Source organism: Lissotriton vulgaris, chromosome 11 (genome assembly GCF_964263255.1).
Source record: "Lissotriton vulgaris chromosome 11, aLisVul1.2, whole genome shotgun sequence".
Classification (NCBI taxonomy): domain Eukaryota; kingdom Metazoa; phylum Chordata; class Amphibia; order Caudata; family Salamandridae; genus Lissotriton; species Lissotriton vulgaris.
Window position 1 is genome coordinate 627,181,740 of NC_141699.1, and position 19,499 is coordinate 627,201,238.

Below are 19,499 nucleotides of genomic sequence, written 5' to 3' on the forward strand. Positions count from 1 at the left end.
AAACTTGGAGAAAAACGACCATCGAACCCTGATAAAAACGACCATCGGCAAGGGGCCGAGAGGCAGAAGCATCCACGGGCCCCTGGGGGCCCCTGGCAGGCGGGCCCCGGGACGCCTTCCCCCTCTCAGCATGGCCAGACCTCACGGAGGTATGCCTGATCAAACTCGGAGACAAACGACCATCGGCAAGGGGCTGAGAGGCAGGAGCGTCCCAGGGCCCCTGGGGGACCCTGGCAGTCCCTGGGATGCCTCCCCCCCTCTCAGCATGGCCGGACCTCCTGGAAGTCTACCTGATCAAACTCGGCAAAAAATAACCATCTAACTCGGAGAAAAACGACCATGGGCATGGGGCCAGGAGGCAGAAGTGTCCCCGGGCCCCTGGGGGCCCCTGGCGGGCAGGCCCGGGACACCTTCCCCCTCTCTGCATGGCCAGACCTCACGGAGGTCTGTGCCTTATCAAACTCGGAGAAAAAGGACCATCGGCAAGGGGCTGACAGACAGGAGCGTCCCCGGGCCCCTGGGGGCCCCTGGTGGGTGGGCCCTGGGATGCCTTCCCCCTCTCAGCATGGCCAGACCTCATGGAAGTCTGCCTGAACAAACTCGGAGATAAACAACCATCGAACCCTGATAAAAACGACCATTGGCAAGGGGCCGAGAGGCAGAAGCATCCACGGGCCCCTGGGGGCCCCTGGCAGGCGGGCCCCGGGACGCCTTCCCCCTCTCAGCATGGCCAGACCTCACGGAGGTATGCCTGATCAAACTCGGAGACAAACGGCCATCGGCAAGGGGCTGAGAGGCAGGAGCGTCCCAGGGCCCCTGGGGGACCCTGGCAGTCCCTGGGATGCCTCCCCCCCTCTCAGCATGGCCGGACCTCCTGGAAGTCTACCTGATCAAACTCGGCAAAAAATAACCATCTAACTCGGAGAAAAACGACCATCGGCATGGGGCCAGGAGGCAGAAGTGTCCCCGGGCCCCTGGGGGCCCCTGGCGGGCAGGCCCGGGACACCTTCCCACTCTCTGCATGGCCAGACCTCACGGAGGTCTGTGCCTTATCAAACTCGGAGAAAAAGGACCATCGGCAAGGGGCTGACAGACAGGAGCGTCCCTGGGCCCCTGGGGGCCCCTGGCGGGCGGGCCCCGGGACGCCTCCCCCTCTCAGCATGGCCAGACCTCATGGAAGTCTGCCTGATCAAACTCGGAGAAAAACGACCATCGGCAAGGGGCTGAGAGGCAGGAGCGTCCCCGGGCCCCTGGGGGCCCCTGGCGGGAGGGCCCCGGGATGCCTCTCCCCTCTCAGCATGGCCGGACCTCATGGAAGTCTGCCTGATCAAACTCAGAGAAAAACAACCATCGAACTTGGAGAAAAACGACCATCGGCAAGGGGCCAAGAGGCAGAAGCGTTCCTGGGCCCCTGGGGGCCCCTGGCGGGTGGCCCCCAGGAAACCTTTCCCCCTTAGCATGGCCAGACCTCATGGAAGTCTGCCTGATGAAACTCGGAGAAAAACAACCATCGAACTCGGAGAAAAACGACCATCGGCAAGGGGCTGAGAGGCAGAAGCGTCCCCGGGCCCCTGGGGGCCCCTGGGGGCCCCTGGCAGGCGGGCCCGGGATGCCTTCCCCCTCTCAGCATGGCCGGACCTCACGGAGGTCTGTGCCTGATCAAACTCGGAGAAAAAGGACCATCGGCAAGGGGCTGAGAGGCAGGAGCGTCCCCGGGCCCCTGGGGGACCCTGGCAGGTGGGCCCCGGGATACCTTCCCCCTCAAACTTGGTGAAAAAGGACCATCGGCAAGGGGCTGAGAGGCAAGAGTGTCCCCAGGACACTGGGGGCCCCGGTGGGCAGGCCCCAGGGCTGCCTACCCCTGATTCAGAATCTCCGGAGGTCTGACTGACCCTCTCCCTAGTAATCCGGAGGAACATTACCCCCCTTTCTTGTAAACTGTGCACTCGAAGTCACACAGGGGACCCAAGGCACGAACGAGCCCGACCTCCTGGAGCCCTGGCTGGGATCCGGGAGGCGAATGGCACCTCATCGGGACTTCCAGGGAAGTTCGGTCCTCTGGTCGCCCCATTGGAAAGCATTGCGAGCGACCAGATGGCCGAGGCGTGAGGGGCGACCAGATGGCCGGGACCGAAATGACGCCAATCTGCCTGCCCCGGGCCTGCAGGGCTCTGGGGCTGCAGGGCTCCGGGGGCTGCAGAGCTACAGGGCTCCGGGGCTGCAGGGCTCCGGGGCTTCAGGTCTCCCCGGGCCCTGATGGACCCGGGCCCGGTCCCTGGCCCGGCTCCCGGACCCTAGGCCAGGCCCGGGAGAGCCTCCCCTGGGCTGCAGGGCTCCAGGGCTCCAGGGCTCGGGGGGCTGCAGGGATACGTGGGCTGCAGGGCTTCGGGGCTGCCGGGCTTTGGGGCTCCAGGGCTGCAGGGCTCATGGGCTCCGGGGCTGCAGGGCTCAGGGGCTCCAGGGCTGCAGGCATCCGGGGCTGCAGGGCTCCGGGGCTGCAGGGATCCGGGGCTCCAGGGCTCTAGGACTCCAGGGCTCCAGGGCTCCAGGGCTGCAGGGCTCCGGGGCTGCTGGGCTCCAGGGCTCGGGGGCTCCAGGGTAGCAGGGCTCCAGGGCTCCAGACGCAATGAAACGCCCGTCCCGGGTACTTTGCCACTCTGCGGCCCAGAGGAGGGAGCCCTGGATGCCTGGGAGGTGTTGCCCGGGCATCGCCCATCTGGTCCCCAGCAGGGAACTACCAGCCCCGGGAGGGTGTTTGGGCAAACCCTTGCACCTACTAATCCGGAGGAAAATTACCCCCCTTTCTTGTAATCCGTGCACTCGAGGTGACCGAGGGGACCCAGGGCGCAAACGTGCCCGACCTCCTGGAGCCCTGGCTGGGGCTCCGGGGCTGCAGGGCTCGGGGACTGCAGGGCTCCACGGCTCGGGGGGCTGCAGCTCTCTGGGGCTCCAGGGCTCCGGGGCTCCGGGGCTGCAGGGCTCCGTGGGCTGCAGGGCTTCGGGGCTGCCGGGGCTCCGGGGCTGCAGGGCTCGGGGACTGCAGGGCTCCACGGCTCGGGGGGCTGCAGCGCTCCGGGGCTCTAGGGCTCTAGGGCTCCGGGGCTGCTGGGCTCCAGGGCTCGGGGTCTCCAGGGCAGGAGGGCTCCAGGGCTCCAAGGCAGGGGACCCATGGAGCCCGTCCCGGGTACTTTGCCACTCTGCGGCCCGGAGGAGGGAGCCCCGGATGCATGGAAGGTGTTGCCCGGGCATCGCCCATCTGGTCCACAGCAGGGAACCACCAGCCCCGGGAGGGTGTTTGGGCATACCCTTGCACCTACTAATCCGGAGGAAAATTACCCCCCTTTCTTGTAATCTGTGCACTCGAGGTGACAGAGGGGACCCAGGGCGCAAACGTGCCCGACCTCCTGGAGCCCTGGCTGGGATCCGGGAGGCGAATGGCACCTCATAGGGACTTCCAGGGAAGTCCGGCCATCTAGTCGCCCCATAGGAAAGCATTGCAGGCGACCAGATGGCCGAGGCGAGAGGGGCGACCAGATGGCCGGGACCGAAATGACGCCAATCTGCCTGCCCCGGGCCTGCAGGGCTCAGGAGCTGCAGGGCTCCGGGGCTCTGAGGCTCCGGGGCTCTGGGGCTCCGGGGCTGCAGGGCAAGGGGACTGCAGGGCTCCACAGCTTGGGGGGCTGCAGGGCTCCGGGGCTGCAGGGCTCGGGTTCTCCAGGGCTCCAGGGCTCCAGGGCTGCAGGGCTCCGGGGCTGCTGGGCTCCAGGGCTCCGGGGCGGCTGGGCTCCGGGGCTCCGGGGCTCCAGGGCCTGGGACCCATGGAACCCGTTCCGGGTACTTTGCCACACTGCGGCCCGGAGGAGGGAGCCCCGGATGCCTGGGAGGTGTTGCCCGGGCATCGCCCATCTGGTCCACAGCAGGGAACCACCAGCCCCGGGAGGGTGTTTGGGCATACCCTTGCACCTAATAATCCGGAGGAAAATTACCCCCCTTTCTTGTAATCTGTGCACTCGAGGTGACAGAGGGGACCCAGGGCGCAAACGTGCCCGACCTCCTGGAGCCCTGGCTGGGATCCGGGAGGCGAATGGCACCTCATAGGGACTTCCAGGGAAGTCCGGCCATCTAGTCGCCCCATAGGAAAGCATTGCGGGCGACCAGATGGCCGAGGCGAGAGGGGCGACCAGATGGCCGGGACCGAAATGACGCCAATCTGCCTGCCCCGGGCCTGCAGGGCTCTGGGGCTGCAGGGCTCCGGGGGCTGCAGAGCTACAGGGCTCCGGGGCTGCAGGGCTCCGGGGCTTCAGTCCTCCCCGGGCCCTGATGGACCCTCTGTCCCGGGCGCCCGGACCCCCCTGGCCGGCTCACAGGACGGAGGGGTATTCCCGCACCACCGGGCCATGCCGGATGGGGCTCAAGCCCCGTGCCCGGTCCCAGGCCCGGCTCCCGGACCCTAGGCCAGGCCCGGGAGAGCCTCCTCTGGGCTGCAGGGCTCCAGGGCTACAGGGCTCGGGGGCTGCGAGCTCTGTAGGCTGCAGGGCTTCGGGGCTGCCGGGCTCGCGGGCTCCAGGGCTCCAGGGCTCGGGGGCTCCGGGGCTGCAGGGCTCAGGGGCTCCGTGGCTGCAGGCATCCGGGGCTGCAGGGCTCGGGGGCTGCAGGGCTCCTCGGGGGCTCCAGGGCTCCCGGGCTCCGGGGCTGCAGGGCTCCGGGGCTCCAGGGCTCTAGGGCTCCAGGGATCCAGGGCTGCTGGGCTCCAGGGCTCGGGGGCTCCAGGGCAGCAGGGCTCCAGGGCTTGGGACCCATGGAGCCCGTCCCGGGTACTTTGCCACTCTGCGGACCGGAGGAGGGAGCCCCTAATGCCTGGGAGGTGTTGCCCGGGCATCGCTCATCTGGTCCCCAGCAGGGAACCACCAGCCCCGGGAGGGTGTTTGGGCATACCCTTGCACCTACTAATCCGGAGGAAAATTACCCCCCTTTCTTGTAATCCATGCACTCGAGGTGACAGAGGGGACCCAGGGCACAAACGTGCCCGACCTCCTGGAGCCCTGGCTGGAATCTGGGAGGCGAATGGCACCTCATAGGGACTTCCAGGGAAGTCCGGCCATCTAGTCGCCCCATAGGAAAGCATTGCGGGCGACCAGATGGCCGAGGCGAGAGGGGCGACCCGATTGCCGGGACCGAAAAGACACCAATCTGCCTGCCCCGGGCCTGTAGGGCTCAGGAGCTGCAGGGCTCCGGGGCTCTGGGGCTCCGGGGCTCTGGGGCTCCGGGGCTGCAGGGCAAGGGGACTGCAGGGGTCCACAGCTTGGGGGGCTGCAGGGCTCCGGGGCTGCAGGGCTCGGGTTCTCCAGGGCTCCAGGGCTCCAGGGCTGCAGGGCTCCGGGGCTGCTGGGCTCCAGGGCTCCGGGGCGGCTGGGCTCCGGGGCTCCAGGGCCTGGGACCCATGGAACCCGTTCCGGGTACTTTGCCACACTGCGGCCCGGAGGAGGGAGCCCCGGATGCCTGGGAGGTGTTGCCCGGGCATCGCCCATCTGGTCCACAGCAGGGAACCACCAGCCCCGGGAGGGTGTTTGGGCATACCCTTGCACCTACTAATCCGGAGGAAAATTACCCCCCTTTCTTGTAATCTGTGCACTCGAGGTGACAGAGGGGACCCAGGGCGCAAACGTGCCCGACCTCCTGGAGCCCTGGCTGGGATCCGGGAGGCGAATGGCACCTCATAGGGACTTCCAGGGAAGTCCGGCCATCTAGTTGCCCCATAGGAAAGCATTGCGGGCGACCAGATGGCCGAGGCGAGAGGGGCGACCAGATGGCCGGGACCGAAATGGCGCCAATCTGCCTGCCCCGGGCCTGCAGGGCTCTGGGGCTGCAGGGCTCCGGGGGCTGCAGAGCTACAGGGCTCCGGGACTGCAGGGCTCCGGGGCTTCAGTCCTCCCCGGGCCCTGATGGACCCTCTGTCCCGGGCGCCCGGACCCCCCTGGCCGGCTCACAGGACGGAGGGGTATTCCCGCACCACCGGGCCATGCCGGATGGGGCTCAAGCCCCGTGCCCGGTCCCAGGCCCGGCTCCCGGACCCTAGGCCAGGCCCGGGAGAGCCTCCTCTGGGCTGCAGGGCTCCAGGGCTACAGGGCTCGGGGGCTGCGAGCTCTGTAGGCTGCAGGGCTTCGGGGCTGCCGGGCTCGCGGGCTCCAGGGCTCCAAGGCTCGGGGGCTCCGGGGCTGCAGGGCTCAGGGGCTCCGTGGCTGCAGGCATCCGGGGCTGCAGGGCTCGGGGGCTGCAGGGCTCCTCGGGGGCTCCAGGGCTCCCGGGCTCCGGGGCTGCAGGGCTCTGGGGCTCCAGGGCTCTAGGGCTCCAGGGATCCAGGGCTGCTGGGCTCCAGGGCTCGGGGGCTCCAGGGCAGCAGGGCTCCAGGGCTTGGGACCCATGGAGCCCGTCCCGGGTACTTTGCCACTCTGCGGACCGGAGGAGGGAGCCCCTAATGCCTGGGAGGTGTTGCCCGGGCATCGCTCATCTGGTCCCCAGCAGGGAACCACCAGCCCCGGGAGGGTGTTTGGGCATACCCTTGCACCTACTAATCCGGAGGAAAATTACCCCCCTTTCTTGTAATCCATGCACTCGAGGTGACAGAGGGGACCCAGGGCACAAACGTGCCCGACCTCCTGGAGCCCTGGCTGGAATCCGGGAGGCGAATGGCACCTCATAGGGACTTCCAGGGAAGTCCGGCCATCTAGTCGCCCCATAGGAAAGCATTGCGGGCGACCAGATGGCCGAGGCGAGAGGGGCGCCCGATTGCCGGGACCGAAATGACACCAATCTGCCTGCCCCGAGCCTGTAGGGCTCAGGAGCTGCAGGGCTCCGGGGCTCTGGGGCTCTGAGGTTCCGTGACGATTTGAACCCGTGTTTTCAATATTGTCGGAAATACATAATATTGGTATCAGCGAACCGCAAATGATCCATTTAGTATATCCTGGTGTTTTCGCTATGCTACGAACAAGAGCACTCCTTTTATAAACACATTTCTGATCTACCCACGGCATCCATCTTAGACCATGGCCGCCATTTTGTGTTTCTTGCCCTCACATACGCAATAGCCTCTGATCACTTCATTTCGATTAAGGACACGTAGCCTTAGCCGGAGATTCACCTCTTACATGACACGTGCACCTTAAACCAGATCACGCTGTAGCTGCATGACTCGACAAAGACTGCCTCCTCTGCCCGAGGCCAGTCCTGCCAAACTGGTCTTCGTGTCCATTGTCCTGATCACGATTAGGCGGCCGAAGCCGGTAGCCTTGCCCATTTACAACCCACAAACATCCCTTATCCTGCTTTTCTATCTTCTGCACCTGGCTCTGCTCCTTTCCTTCTGGGCCTTTATTAGGGGGAGGTAACGAAATTTACGATGAGGCGGTCCGGGTCTTGAATGAAAAGTTGACATGGGATTATGATGGAAAAGTGAGAACCCCTCGTTCGTAATGTTTTGACATCAGATATTGTCGACGATTCCTGTGTACACCAAATATTTATTGTTTATGACACAAAGGTTTGGGAATGTACTAACATGTGAAGAATTCGCCTAAAGGCCAACATTTAGTATATAAGGAGCAACCCTCTTTGTACAATTCGAACAGGCTCCTAGTTACTGCCCATGCGTAGTTTCTGTGACTTCTGTGTCCCTGCAGTAATAAACCTTTGGTCTTTGACGCCACCATCGAGAAGCCCGTGTTTCTGTTCATTTGTGCACCAAGGCAGGTGGAACTCCGGGGTCTTTGGGTGTTGTTCCCTGACACCTCTGGACGGAACCAAAAAGTCCAGAACTCCAATGGGCGACGTCATTCGGTACCGGTCCAAAAGCCTGAAGAGTTTGAGAAGCTTCGTGTGAAGATTCCTGAGGGAGGCGCCCCACTTCATCGATCCCGGCATATCGCAAAAGTGGCCCGAAGTTCTCTTCCACGAGGGTTCCCGTTCAGGACGGCTGCAGTGGGCCGTTGCCTTGACCGTCGCCCTGTCTTGGACCCGAGGTGCAGTCCTTAGTACAGCGAAACGTGACGGGTTTCTCCGTGGTGACGTCTTCAGTGCCTCAGTTAAGTATTTAGTGATAGCTAGCTGGTTACTTTGTAAGGGTTGTTAAAATCCTTTTTGGTTCTTGGTTTTGTTTGGTCTCGTAAGATTATCACTGGTTGTTCTAGTTACGATAATCTATTTGGTATAGTTTGGGTATCGATACATCAGTTCGTTTTGGTAGGCCTAAGTTCTTGGTTCGAGTGCACATATCTGTTTCGTGTTTTGTTTGTTTTGTGTTCCGGACTGAAAATGGTAAGTCGGAAAAACTGTATGTTGTCCTGTTTTAGTTGCAACAGTGACTCACGATTGGAGGACTCATGTCTGGTTCCTCCGATTGGGACTCCCCTATATGACTTGTATTGTAAATTTGGTGTGGGTCCTATATCTTATAATGAGGTGTGGGTCCTTTACACTAAGAAAGATGGTGTCCTTAGTTGGCCACTGCATGGTAGTTTTGAACCCGAAATTCTCGACAATTTAGAAGCGAAATTGTTTAGGAAGAAAGCCCGGCCGGCAATGTTTGATTCTTTCCGTTACTGGCGAAAAGAATCCAAACAGAGAGAAATGAAAAGGTTAAAGAAAGAACAAAAAGAGCAAGAAGAGTTGACCCTAGAACAAGCAACTAAGCAGTTGCAGGCTAACGAGTGTGAGAAAGCCATAGAGGTGGCCATTAGAGAGCACAATTTAGCGATTGACAAGTGCTATCCTGCCTTGCCATCGAAAACAGCTAAGATACTGGAGGATTCCGAAAATGATCCTCTGTTATCTTATTTGTTACGGTCACCTCCACCGTATGCACAAGGTGCTACGGCTCCACCTTTACCGAATGTTCAATTGCCGGTTGCTGGACAACCTGGTGTTCCTGCTCCTGTCCCTCAGAATCAGGTCCCTGTACCTCCTGTGGTCAATGTAAATGTTCCTACGGCTCCTCCTCCTCCTCCTGGATTGCCGACTTCTATACCTGTATCTGTCTCGCTCACACCTACTGTTCCACAAACTATCTTCCTTGATACTTCTACTGTTCCGTTATCTGTTACTACCTCTACGGTGTTTTCTGCATCTGCGAGTGTGTTGACTCCACTTTCTGTTCGTCGGAGAATCACTGATTCTGTGTCTAACATGCTGTCCCCTTTCTATAAAACCTTAATTAAGACTCCTACTTCCGACTCTGTTCAGAGACGTAGTCAGCTTCCGAGTACTGAGGAACGGGGAATTTTAGATTCCACAGCTCTTAGATGGATTTCGAAGAGTAGGAGATATAGTACGAGAGATGTGCTAGACACATTTATGCAGTGGAAAGAACCAACGCAACGGTATGTCTTTGACGAGATGTGCTCGTTGTTACGTGAGGAGATAGAAGAAGACGATGTTGAATCAAATTTAGAAGACTTAATTAAGGTTCAGAAAGAGTTTGCTGCAGGAATGATAGTGGGTGATAATATAGAAGAAGCGATGGAACTGATTTTAAGTTATAGGAATGATCCATCACTTCGTTCACCGAGAGATTTAGAGAAAAGCAAGACGAAATTAAGTCGCCAATATCCAATGAGGGAGGTTCCTCCAATTTGGCGCGAAGCAGTGCAAGCTGATCATAATAATGGTATTGTAGCCGCTCCAGCGCAATTTCAAAGAGTGTGGATACACATTCCGTGGAAGCGAGCTGAAGTGTTAGCAGTGAAGCAGGCCTTGCCAGATCCACGTAAGAATCCAGCTGGATATTACAAGGAATTAACACAGACAGTTGAGGCTTGTATAATGAACTTAGCAGACATCGATATGTTATTTGGCAACGTAGTACCGCAACCAGTGTGGGCTAAAATTCGTAGAGAGGATCATCAAGTCGCCTTAGGTGGTGACTGGGCAGCTATCACTGCAGCGGATGGTCAGCAAGTAGGTGGTGCAAAACCCGAACCCCTAATTGCTAATCTTCCAGGTAGAATAATTGATTTAATGAAGACTCTGATGCCCGCATTGCGTGTTAATTGGGACAAGTTATCAGCATGCAGGCAGAAGAAAGACGAAAGTGTCTCCGACTTCTTCACGAGGTTTGAAGAGACTTTTGTAGATCATAGTGGTCAAGACATGAGTACAGAAGGAGGGCAAAGACTGTTTGTCGATAAATTTGTGCATAATTTGTTACCTGAATTATGCAATAAATTAAAAGATTCAGAGAGTGCGTGGGCTGTGTCCACAACTGCGCAAATACTTGTGACTGCACAGTACTACGAAAACAGGGATAAAGAGGAAAAGGAGAAATCAGAGAAGAAAACGAAGGAATTAAAGACTAAAGTTCTTTTGCAGCAGGCGTATCCGCCTCGCACGAATCAGACTAATATGCAACAGAGTTCGTATCAAAGAACAGATTATAGTACATCAAGACCTCAATATCAGTGGAACCAATGTGCGTACTGTAAGAAAGAGGGTCACTACAAAAATGAATGTCCGATCTTAGCGCAAAATAATGCAGCAGCAGCTCAGAGAGGTCGTGGTGGTTTTGTGCAAAATTCTAGAGGTCGAGGGCGAGGTGCTATGCCTCCACAAACGAATGATCGTCCTTCAAATCACTTTGATCAACGAAATGGACAGTCTACTCAGCAAAATAGATCTCAACAATATCTTGTTGAAGACTATTGTGAAGTGGATGAGGGATTTCAGCAAAATGGGTACTAGGACAGCCATGGACAAAGAGAGGGAGTAGTATCAGTTCCAGTGGATCAGAGTGGGCCTTATGTCGCAGTAGCAACATCAGGTGTAGTTGAACCGTTTCTGTTGGATACTGGTGCCGCAAAAAGTTCTATCATTCATGCGAAACTCCCTGGCGCACCTTTGTCCGGCTCAACAAATGTTTCTGTAGGTTTTTCAGGCGCCCCTGTTTACAACCCGATATCTGGTCCTTTGTCTATTTCTGTTGGACCATGTCACTTGAAAGCACCTCTGATTTTGACAACAGGTTGTAATGAAAATCTGCTTGGTTTAGATTTGTTAAAACGACTATATGCGACATTGTACTGTTCTCCGGAAGGAGTACAGCTTACGTTGGGTAAAAATATCACTTCTCTGATGTACTTGTCAATGGATGCACTCCCACCAGAGCTACGCTCACTCCCTGATTCTCTTTGGGCGACTGGTCCTAACGATGTAGGCCTTTTAGAAATACCACCATATGTAGTAACTTTAAAAGCGAATGTAAAATTTCCAAGAATTCCTCAATATAAAATATCTAGTGAAGGTGAGCGTGCACTTTTATTGATTGTGCAAGATTTGATTAAGAAAGGTGTGGTTGAAGAAACGAGAGGGAATGTCTGTAACAGTCCTGTACTACCGATTTTGAAACGAACTGATCCTACAAAGCCTCCAGTTTATAGGTTTGTTATCGACCTTAGAGAAGTTAATAAGATTGTAGTCCCGCAGTTTCCTGTAGTCCCAGACATTACTGCCTTGTTAACACTGATTCCTGCTACAGCTACTTGGTTCTCGGTCATCGACTTGAAGAATGCCTTTTTCAGCATTCCAATAGCCGAAGAAAGCAGAGATATTTTCGGCTTCTGTCTAGGAGGTCGCAGTTTTAGATTTAAACGCGCTCCACAAGGCTATTGTGAGAGCCCATCCATTTACAGTCGAGCATTAAAAAGCCAGTTAGATTCCTTTGTCCTTCCTCCAGGTTCTGCTCTAGTACAGTATGTAGACGATCTTCTAGTGGCTGCCGATGACAAGGAAACTTGCAAAGCAGCTACGATTTCGTTATTGCATCATTTGTCTAATTTAAATCACAAGGTGTCACCTTCTAAAATGCAATACTGCTGCCAAAAAGTGACCTACCTAGGTCATCTCTTGTCAAAGGAGGGAAGGAAGTTGACCCCAGAGAGAATAAAAGCAATTACGCAGATGAGTGTTCCTCGCACACAGAGAGAAGTACGTGCCTTCCTAGGTATTACCTCTTACTGTAGACAGTGGATCCCAAATGTTTCTCTTTTAGCGAAACCATTGGTAGCTTTGACTGGGAAAAATGTTCCGAGTCCGGTGCCATGGTCTGATGAATGTCAAGAAAGTTTTACTGAATTACGAAAAGCCTTGTGTTCAGCTCCTGTATTGGGTATACCTGATTACAGTAAGCCATTCACGCTCTATGTTCATGAGAGGGAAGGTTGCGCGTTGAGTGTTCTGACACAGAAGTTTGGTGATAAACAACGCCCTTGTGCGTATTTTTCATCAACATTAGATCCGGTAGCTAGAGCGTTGCCTAGTTGTTTGAGAGCTACAGCGGCAGCTGCGGCTTCCATTCGACAATCTGCTGGTTTGGTGATGAACAACATGCTAGTGGTCATGGTTCCTCATGCAGTGGATACACTCATGAATCGAACGAAGACACAACACCTTACCAGTGCGAGACTATCTGGTTACGAGCTGACATTACTAGCGAGTCATATTCAGATCAAAAGATGTAGTGTATTGAATCCAGCAACGCTGTTGCCGACTGATCAAGAGTCGAGTGATTCCGAGCCACATGATTGTTGTTTTAAAACGGAGGAAGAGACAAAAGGACGCATCGACTTAAAGGATACTCCATTATCCGATCCAGATGGTACGCTGTATGTGGACGGGTCATGTTTTAAATTGGAGAATGGTGATGTGACTGCTGCTTACGCAGTAACGACTTTGAAGACGATTGTGGAGACTGCAAGAGTGAGTCAGAATTCAGCCCAAGCTGCAGAATTAATAGCTCTAACAAGAGCATGTGTTTTAGCTAAGGGAAAGAGAGTGAATGTCTTTACAGATAGTCAGTACGCATTTGGCGTGGCCCATAGTTTTGGCCGTTTGTGGAGAGAAAGAGGTTTCATTACGTCCCATGGGACTAAGATCCAACATGATCAGCTAGTTACCGACTTGTTGGAATCTCTAACCTTGCCGACTGAAGTTGCGATTGTAAAGTGCAGTGCTCATAAAGCAATCACGGATGATGTTGGTCGTGGGAATGCTTTTGCTGATGAAATTGCTAAACAGACAGCTAGAGACACGATGAGCAGAATGTATGTTGCTACGTCTGCAAGATGGATTGCTGACTCTGGAATGTGTGAGGATACTATGGAAAGTGTGAAAGAGATTCAGAAAGAAGCAACTGAGGAAGAAAAACGTGTATGGAGAGAAAGTATGGGCAAGTTGGATTCGAATGGATGTTGGATTGATTTGACAGAACAGCAGCGTTGGATGTTGCCTGACGCGTATGTGCTTGCAGTGGTGACAATGGCGCATGGAGTAGCGCACATAAGTTCTAAAGGAATTTGTAAGATGTTGGCTCCAGTCTGGAAGAATGATGGAATCAGTAAGTGTGCAGAGAGAGTGGTGAAAAATTGTATGGTATGCCTGATGCATAATCCTGGCAAGGGAACTCCAACTCCAGCTGGTCATTTCGCTCCTCCTTCCTGCCCCTTTGAAGTGATTCAGTTAGACTTCATTCACATGGATCGCTGTAATAATTTGAAGTATGTCCTGGTGGTAGTTTGTGCTTTTTCCAGGTGGATCGAAGCATATCCACTAAAGGACAATACTGCCCTATCAACTGCCAAGATTCTTCTCAAAGAATATTTCCCTAGGTATGGAATGCCACGGATTGTATGGTCAGATAACGGAAGTGAGTTTATAGGGAAAGTTATGCAGAGTGTGTGTGCCGGTCTAGGGCTGAAACAAAAATTCCATAGTGCGAACCATCCCCAGTCTGCTGGTTTAGTGGAGGGTTATAATGGCACCCTTAAGCTAAAACTAGCTAAAATACAAGCATCCACAGGTTTAGCCTGGCCAGACGCACTTCCTTTGGCTTTGTTATCAACGAGAGCAACTGTACATTCTAGAGTGGGGCTTAGCCCCTACGAAATAGTTTTTGGCCGCCCGGCAAATATTTGGGGTGTGCCAAGGCCTAAAAAGTTTTGTTCTCTAGAATATCCTATGTTGATAGACTACCTTTACGACTTGACTGCTAAATTGAGTCTTATTCACCAACAGGTTTTCGATGCTTTGCCAAAGCCTCCGGAGAGTCCAGGGCATCAGCTGAAACCAGGCGAATTTGTGGTTATCAGAAATTTTGCGAGGACGAAGAACCTTCAGCCGAGATTTGTCGGCCCCTTCCAAATCCTACTTGCAACGAGAACAGCGGTTCGTGTGGCTGGACGCAAGCACTGGGTGCATGCATCCCATGTAAAGCGTGTGCCTTTGCCACTTCCTTACGACGACTGGGTAAAGAAGGGAATTGGTTCCTCCGAATTTGAAAGCACGCCAAAATTCATCCCTTTCAGCGATGCCGAATTGATCACTGACACTCCAAGCTCTGACTCTCCTCCAGAAAAGACTCCTTTGAACACTGAACATTTGTCCCCTGCATCAGAAAAAACTCTGTCATCTGCGAACTTGAACACTGCAACAGCTACCAGTGAAACGCTATTTGCTGATCAGACAGTACCTGCGAAGCAGAGATATAACTTACGAAACCGTAAAATGGACAAATAAAGCAGGCAACTGCCTATTGCGATATTTTGAAATTTTGAACTTTTGCCTTCAGCCAGGAAGTTTGCTATTGTTTTATTGTTTTTTAAATTGCCTTGCCGTCTGGGTAGCCGTAGGGTCGTGGCTGTGTGCCTAGTTGAATCTGCAGGGGTCTGACACAAGGTCGATCTTTCTGTTGGTTCTGGGAACTCCCAGGGCTGATAGAGGCATTTTCATCTACGTACACATCATCAGTGGTCGCGAGCGGATTGTAGAAGATGGAGCTTCCTGCGCTGCAACGAGAAAATGTGATTTATGTTCGCAGAAACAGACTTTATAGAATTCTTCATAGCAAATGCTTTTTGATGCAATGTGCCATTACATTCTTGATTATTTTGATAACGTTGGTGGGTGGAATCGTCTTCAGTATAAATTTAATTTTTGTGCCAGTTACTACCATACCTCCCCTTGATCCTGTTACTTCTACTGTTTCTTCTATACACTCTTTTCATTCGTTTCCTGAACATGAGCAAGCCCGACGCTCAGAGTTCATTAACAACACTTTTGTACAGCTCTTGCATCAACACCAACTGGTAGTTAACACTACAGACTGCTGGGTGTGTGGCTTGATACCCCACACTATGGATAAAGGTATTCCCTATCTGGTTTTGCCTTTCAGCTACAATGGATCATTTCAGGCCCTTCAAACCATCTTTGCTTATGCCCTTGAAACCTATCCTCCACGTCCACCACGTTCCACTAAATATAACTCTGCCAACAAAGCTTTTAGTCCAGGGAATTATTGACATGGTCAAGGACGTCAATAATACTCCATCATACCCTAGAGACGAACTGCGAGTGTATTTAAGTTGGAATACTTCAGAGTATCGCCTTAGTTTAGGAGAAAGCAAGCGTAAAAGCTCAACTCCAATCTGGGTCGTACCTCACCGAGGTCAGGTCTGTTTGCAAGGTAATGGGAGAAATCCGAGAGCTCAGCTAGGGAGGAGTGAGTGCGTAGAGACTTATGTGTTTCCGGCTAACTCTTCCCCTGCTTTTCTTACTGCTAGGGGTACCTACTTCATCTGTCGAGATAGAGCTTATACATGGTTGCCTGCCGACTTTTCAGGATCATGCTATATTGCTCGATTGTTGCCTCCGACATACACTGCTTCATCTGATTACCACAGAACCAGAGTAGCGAGAGGTGTCTTCAGCAAGGAAGATACTGCTGGTCAGGAAGCTGGAGACTTTTTCAAAGGCTTCCTTCCATTCTGGGGGCCTATGGCCAATAGTAGAAACATACGTCAGCTAACACGGGTAGTTGAATCTACTATTACCGAAACTGCTGGTGCCCTTAGCAATTTGACAGCTGAGCTTCAGGCGGATAGACTCATGACGTTGCAGAACCGTATGGTTCTAGACGTTATCCTTGCAGATCGAGGTGGGGTATGTAGAATGATCCAATCGAGCTGCTGTGTCTTTATTCCTAATAATGCTCCAACAGTCTATGAGGCGATCTCTAAGCTACACAAGATTTCCGACTCTATTCACGTAGACAAGGGAAACTGGTCCTTCATGGAGTGGTTTTGGACTCTGATCTCAGCATGGGGATGGAAGGTTCTAATGGTCATTGGTGTCATCTTAGTATTCCTGTTCTCATGTTGCCTGATTATCCAGTGTGGTCCTGCTCTGTGTAGTCTTTGTGCTGCAACTTGTTTTAGGAAACCACCTGCGTTTGGAGAAAAGGCACGAGAAAGGATGATGATACAACAGCATGTCACTGACCTGATGAGCATAGAATTAGACTCTGACGTAGACTGAGTGATTGCCTATGTAAGGGCAAAAGGAGGGTCTGAGGTTCCGTGACGATTTGAACCCGTGTTTTCAATATTGTCGGAAATACATAATATTGGTATCAGCGAACCGCAAATGATCCATTTAGTATATCCTGGTGTTTTCGCTATGCTACGAACAAGAGCACTCCTTTTATAAACACATTTCTGATCTACCCACGGCATCCATCTTAGACCATGGCCGCCATTTTGTGTTTCTTGCCCTCACATACGCAATAGCCTCTGATCACTACATTTCGATTAAGGACACGTAGCCTTAGCCGGAGATTCACCTCTTACATGACACGTGCACCTTAAACCAGATCACGCTGTAGCTGCATGACTCGACAAAGACTGCCTCCTCTGCCCGAGGCCAGTCCTGCCAAACTGGTCTTCGTGTCCATTGTCCTGATCACGATTAGGCGGCCGAAGCCGGTAGCCTTGCCCATTTACAACCCACAAACATCCCTTATCCTGCTTTTCTATCTTCTGCACCTGGCTCTGCTCCTTTCCTTCTGGGCCTTTATTAGGGGGAGGTAACGAAATTTACGATGAGGCGGTCCGGGTCTTGAATGAAAAGTTGACATGGGATTATGATGGAAAAGTGAGAACCCCTCGTTCGTAATGTTTTGACATCAGATATTGTCGACGATTCCTGTGTACACCAAATATTTATTGTTTATGACACAAAGGTTTGGGAATGTACTAACATGTGAAGAATTCGCCTAAAGGCCAAAATTTAGTATATAAGGAGCAACCCTCTTTGTACAATTCGAACAGGCTCCTAGTTACTGCCCATGCGTAGTTTCTGTGACTTCTGTGTCCCTGCAGTAATAAACCTTTGGTCTTTGACGCCACCATCGAGAAGCCCGTGTTTCTGTTCATTTGTGCACCAAGGCAGGTGGAACTCCGGGGTCTTTGGGTGTTGTTCCCTGACACCTCTGGACGGAACCAAAAAGTCCAGAACTCCAGCTCCGGGGCTCTGGGGCTCCGGGGCTGCAGGGCAAGGGGACTGCAGGGCTCCACAGCTTGGGGGGCTGCAGGGCTCCGGGGCTGCAGGGCTCGGGTTCTCCAGGGCTCCAGGGCTCCAGGGCTGCAGGGCTCCGGGGCTGCTGGGCTCCAGGGCTCCGGGGCGGCTGGGCTCCGGGGCTCCAGGGCCTGGGACCCATGGAACCCGTTCCGGGTACTTTGCCACACTGCGGCCCGGAGGAGGGAGCCCCGGATGCCTGGGAGGTGTTGCCCGGGCATCGCCCATCTGGTCCACAGCAGGGAACCACCAGCCCCGGGAGGGTGTTTGGGCATACCCTTGCACCTACTAATCCGGAGGAAAATTACCCCCCTTTCTTGTAATCTGTGCACTCGAGGTGACAGAGGGGACCCAGGGCGCAAACGTGCCCGACCTCCTGGAGCCCTGGCTGGGATCCGGGAGGTGAATGGCACCTCATAGGGACTTCCAGGGAAGTCCGGCCATCTAGTCGCCCCATAGGAAAGCATTGCGGGCGACCAGATGGCCGAGGCGAGAGGGGCGACCAGATGGCCGGGACCGAAATGACGCCAATCTGCCTGCCCCGGGCCTGCAGGGCTCTGGGGCTGCAGGGCTCTGGGGGCTGCAGAGCTACAGGGCTCCGGGGCTGAAGGGCTCCGGGGCTTCAGTCCTCCCCGGGCCCTGATGGACCCTCTGTCCCGGGCGCCCCAGACCCCCCTGGCCGGCTCACAGGACAGAGGGGTATTCCCGCACCACCGGGCCATGCCGGATGGGGCTGAAGCCCCGGGCCCGGTCCCAGGCCCGGCTCCCGGACCCTAGGCCAGGCCTGGGAGAGCCTCCCCTGGGCTGCAGGGCTCCAGGGCTCCAGGGCTCAGGTGCTGCAGAGCTCTGTGGGCTGCAGGGCTTCGGGGCTGCCGGGCTCGGGGGCTCCAGGGCTGCAGGGCTCGGGGGCTCCGGGGCTGCAGGGCTCAGGGGCTCCGTGGCTGCAGGCATCCGGGGCTGCAGGGCTCGGGGGCTGCAGGGCTCCTCGGGGGCTCCAGGGCTCCCGGGCTCTGGGGCTGCAGGGCTCTAGGGCTCCAGGGATCCAGGGCTGCTGGGCTCCAGGGCTCGCAGGCTCCAGGGCAGCAGGGCTCCAGGGCTTGGAACCCATGGAGCCCGTCCCGGGTACTTTGCCACTCTGCGGCCCGGAGGAGGGAGCCCCGGATGCCTGGGAGGTGTTGCCCGGGCATCACTCATCTGGTCCCCAGCAGGGAACCACCAGCCCCGGGAGGGTGTTTGGGCATACCCTTGCACCTACTAATCCGGAGGAAAATTACCCCCCTTTCTTGTAATCCATGCACTTGAGGTGACAGAGGGGACCCAGGGCGCAAACGTGCCCGACCTCCTGGAGCCCTGGCTGGAATCCGGGAGGCGAATGGCACCTCATAGGGACTTCCAGGGAAGTCCGGCCATCTAGTCGCCCCCATAGGAAAGCATTGCGGGAGACCAGATGGCCGAGGCGATCCTGGAGACCAGATGGCCCGGACCGAAATGACGCCCAATCTGCCTGCCCCAGGCCTGTAGGGCTCGGGGGCTGCAGGGCTGCAGGGCTGCAGGGCTCGACGGCTGCAGGGCTCCAGGGCAGCAGGGCTCCAGGGCTCGGGGGCTGCAGGGCTCCAGGGCAGCAGGGCTCCGGGGTTGCAGGGCCCGGGACCCATGGAGCCTGTCCCGGGCTCTTCCCCACGCCGCGGGTCGGAGGAGGGAGCCCCGGACACCTGGGAGGTGTTGCCCGGGGCACATCCCATCTGGTCCCCGGCAGGGAACCACCAGCCAAGGGAGGGTGCCTGGGCATACCCTTGCACCTACTAATCCGGAGGAAAATTACCCCCCTTTCTTGTAATCCGTGCACTCGAGGTGACAGAGGGGGCCCAGGGCGCAAACGTGCCCGACCTCCTGGAGCCCTGGCTGGGATCCGGGAGGCGAATGGCACCCCATCGGGACTTCCAGGGAAGCCCGGCCATCTAGTCGGCCCCATAGGAAAGCTTTGCGGGCGACCAGATGGCCGAGGGGAGAGGGCCGACCAGATGGCGGGGACCGAAAGGACGCTAATCTGCCTGCCCCGAGAGCCTCCCTGGGCCCTGGTGGACCCTCCGTCCCCGGCGCCCGGA